The sequence below is a fragment of the Psammomys obesus genome, unplaced genomic scaffold, assembly GCF_907164565.1.
Source record: "Psammomys obesus unplaced genomic scaffold, mPsaObe1.curated_primary_1811, whole genome shotgun sequence".
NCBI classification, from domain to species: Eukaryota; Metazoa; Chordata; class Mammalia; order Rodentia; family Muridae; genus Psammomys; species Psammomys obesus.
Window position 1 is genome coordinate 26,568,966 of NW_026596051.1, and position 4,065 is coordinate 26,573,030.

General features: G+C 42.4%; 1 long non-coding RNA gene across 1 annotated transcript; it reads right to left on the bottom strand.

The window, feature by feature from the left end:
• Positions 1-446: 446 nt before the first annotated feature.
• LOC129689071 (uncharacterized) lies at positions 447-4,044 on the bottom strand. The gene is made up of 3 exons (XR_008722031.1): positions 3,711-4,044; positions 2,957-3,120; positions 447-1,013 (listed from the first exon to the last, which is right to left on the bottom strand). It is a non-coding gene; the product is annotated as an uncharacterized LOC129689071 (long non-coding RNA).
• Between the last annotated feature and the right edge of the window lie 21 nt (positions 4,045-4,065).

Genomic DNA, 4,065 nt, shown 5'->3' on the forward strand with positions numbered 1-4,065 from the left:
CATTCTGTGTTTCTGTGATATAATAAAGATTTGTCTATAAATGTGGGCATGCATGTGTACATGTTTATGAATGTGTAAATATGTATATGTCTTATTTGCTTATTAACATAAAAGGAGACCAGGGAAGGGGAAAAAATATTTTTTTCTTACATCTACCACTTTGCTCCATGTGTATTTATCATGTTTATTGTCAAAAGCAAACACATTGGTCTAGAGAGAATAGTGTTTGAGGGAATCTGAATTTGCATACTAGATCCTACCTTGGATGGCTCACAAACTCTTCTAACTCTAACTGCAGGGAATCTGATGCCCTCTTCTGACCCCCACAGACCCCTGAACACACTCGGTGCACATAAACACATGTAGGCCCACACATATTCATATAAATAAAAAATAAATGTCTTTGAAAAAATTAACAATACTCTTTTTAAATGATGGTTGCGGGGGGTGGGGGCAGATATGGTTTTATTTTACAAGGGAGAAGGAGGTAAAGGCTTGTTACATAGTAACTTTTTGAGCTTTGCCCTTAGAGGTAACATGAAAGAAAACACATGGCAAAGGGGTGATTGAAAGTGGGAGAGCAGGACAGGGTCAAAGATAAGGGAAGCAATCTTGAAGCCAAGAAAGAGCAGCATTTTGTGTTGATTTTCACTTCAATAGCATAGACGCAGCATGTGGGAATCTCTCTCCCCTTCTCAGAAAAACTGGGTATTGGGTGTAAACTGGGGAAGTCATGCGTTCATTTGTTTAACAAACTCTTAAGACTTCAAGTTGAACTACAGGATACAAAGAGGGGGGAATATCACCAATTGTTTCCAACCACACCTTTAGCAAATACTTGGCCCCGTGAGAAGGAGGCCTAGAAGGAACTCTCCAAAGCTGTATTTGGTGGCTGGGCAGTTCATGTCTTTTCAAGCCTCTGAGATCTCTCTTATCTCAGATCTGCTGGCGTTTGTGCTGTTCAGCCAGGAGCGTGCCAACCTGGAGATGGTGAATATAGACTCTAGAATCACCTAGGAGAAATGGCATTGGACATTTTTTTGTGGGGAATTTCCTGACTGGATTAATTGAGGTAGCAAGACCCACCAAATATGAATAGCACCTTTTCACCTAATCTAAATGAAAAGAATGCGAACCAAGCGCTAGCTCTCATTGTTCTACGCTTCCTGATTGAGGTTACAGAGAAACTAACTGCCTCATGCTACCCCCATATCCTCTCTGTCATGGTGGAAAAACTTCCAAGCCATAAGTACACATCAACCCCTGCTTTTCAAAAGTTGCTCTTGTCAGCTAGTTTGTCACAGCCACCCCCAAAGCATCTAATATGCCTGCTTCTATTTGGGAAGGCTTCCTGGAAAGGGTGTCCTGAGGCCTTGACCTGAAGGCTCAGCAGCGTTTAGGACCTGCGAAGGTCAAAGGCAGAAGAATGCTTGGACTGGCTGAGGACAGAGAAGACCAAAGCACTGAAGGAGCATGGAGGTTGGAGGCCGAGGTGATTGTGGAAGGAGGAGAAGCAGAGAGAAGCCCACATGCTGTGGGAAGTGTCTAGAGCAAGCTGGGTAGCGAGAAAGACAAAGGTATGTTGGGGAAATTGCATCTTTAAAAAAATGGCATCTGGACCACTTCCCCGTCTGCTGTGCAGAGAATGAATGGAGACTGGACAGACTGGATTTGGGAAAGGAGCTGAAAGCTACTCTGAGGCGAGAAAGAGACTGGTCACAGTCAGATGTGAGATGAAGAACATAATATCCAATGGATCATTTGCAGGCAGAAGAAACCAATCTCCCTGGGATATGTGGGATGAGGAAGAGGGATCCCTTAGAAGTTCCCAGCTTGAGCAAGTGTGTGTCAAAGAATTTGATGCTTGTTACTTCAATAAAGAAGGATCTGGAAGAATGCAAGTCAGAAGAGAAACTCAACGTTGAGTTTGATATATGAAGTTGTGAAAGCACAATGTCTCCTGCTCTAATAATCCTGCAGTGCCATCGGACTCATGGCAGTAATATCTTATGTCTTTTCACTGTTTCTCATCTTTTTGCATTCACTTCAGTTTCTGTAGGGCTTAGGAGCCATGGTCCATTAGTTAAATGCTGTCCTTGCTCAAGTTTCAGCTCAGTGTTTACCCACTGTTAGGGACTTTGGGACTTCATGATGACTCCCACAATTCTTATGTTTCAGCCCTACTAACCCCAGTGTCTCAAAAAGCAACTGTATTTGGAGGTAGCCCAATTACCTGTATAGAAGTAATTAAAATGAGATCATTGAGGGAGGGCTCAAATCCATCACAGGCTGTTTTTATACAAACTAGAAATTAGGTTGCAGACTGTAGACCTCTTCAGCTAATGAAGACAGAGAAGAAGGGCAAATGGAGAGGTCTCAGAAGAACCAACCATGCAGAAAGCCTGATTTGAACTTGCAGCCTCCAAAACTGCAAGACAATATGCTTCCTTTGCTTGAGCCATACAGTGTGTGGTACTCTGCTCTGGCATTTCTAGCATGCTACTGACCTAGCTGCATCCTTTTTTAAAGTTTTCGTTTAAACAGTGGGTGTGTTTGGACAAACACTGGTTCCCTAATTGACCTTTTTTGGGGTTTGAACTTCTGACCATTTATTGACACCCTGAGAATGCATCCACTCCCCACAGGGGCTTTCTTTTTTACCTCATGGAAGAAGCAGTCGGGAGAGAATGTCCTTGTTTCCTTATCATCAAAACCTCTAAAGTCTCAACCAACCACCAAGCCATATTCTCCACCTTTTTTTTTTTTTTTTTTTTTTTTTTTGAGAGGCGGAGATCCTGCCCACATCCCCACCATGCCTCAGATTCCTCTCCCCCTCGCCTGCATTTTCAAGTGTTACTGTGGTAGTGAGTCAGCTTGTCAGCTTCCAAAAGTGCTGGGAAGAAGTCTAATCTCAGAACAGGATGCTCCTTTCTGAATCCCAGGGGGTATTACTTACTTTCTCACTGTTGTGAGAAAACATCCAAAGGGACAACTGAAGAGAAAAACCAATTCGCTTTGGCTCAAGTCTCGTGGTCTCTCGGCCGGCCTCATGCTTTTGGGTAGAATATTATGTGGCACAGGAGAGCAGCTCACTTCATGAACCGACCTGGGGGCAGAGAACTGGACAGGGAATTGTCAGGAATAGCACAGCATCAAAGAACTTTAACCAGTGACCCAATTCCTCCATCGTGGTTTCCCCCCCTAAATTTATACAACCTTCCAAAATATGGCCTCTGCCTGAGTATCAAGAGATCAAAATCATAAACTTATAGGGGATTTTACATATCAAATGATAATGTCCCTCAGTTTCCAATTGTATCCTTATTTGTTTCCTTTATATTAAATATAAAAACCAACCAAACGAACAAACAAAAAAACCTTCCCTTTTCAACACAGCTGCACTCTAACCTACTGATAGAACATTCACACACACTCTTGAACCTACTCTGCTGAGATGTGTCCTCTCATTGTCTGAAAATGCCCCCTCTTGGGCATGGAAAGAAAGGTCAGCATTTGCGATTGTTTGCTGCTCTGGAAGAAAACTGGAGTTAAGTCCTTGACTCTACATCAGGCAGTTCACACCATTTACAATTTCAATTCTTGGGGACGTGATGCCCAACTTTGGCCTGTATTAACACCCCACATACAAGCCTGAATACAAACACACACACAAACACAAATAATATGTTTTTGGGTTTTTTTTAAGTTACCTTTTGTCAAGAACTTCTGAGCTTCTCTTCTTTCTCATTCAGGAGTCACCCTTCCAAGTTCCCTTTGCTGGGATTCTTACCCTTTTGTGCCTCCTGCTTCAAGAATGTTTCATGGGACTTTGAAACTTCTGCTTTCTGTCTGTTGCACAGTTTCTCTGTGACCTTATGATCCTCTTTACAAACTGTGTGCTGTGGCCCTTTGTCATCACCCTGTGTTTGTACCTAACTTAGTGTCTTCTATTTGGAATATCAACTCCTACAAACTAAATCTACTCCTCAGGTTTCTTTCTTTTTTTCTTTCTTTCTTCCTTTCTTTCTTTCTTTCTTTCTTTCTTTCTTTCTTTCTTTCTTTCTT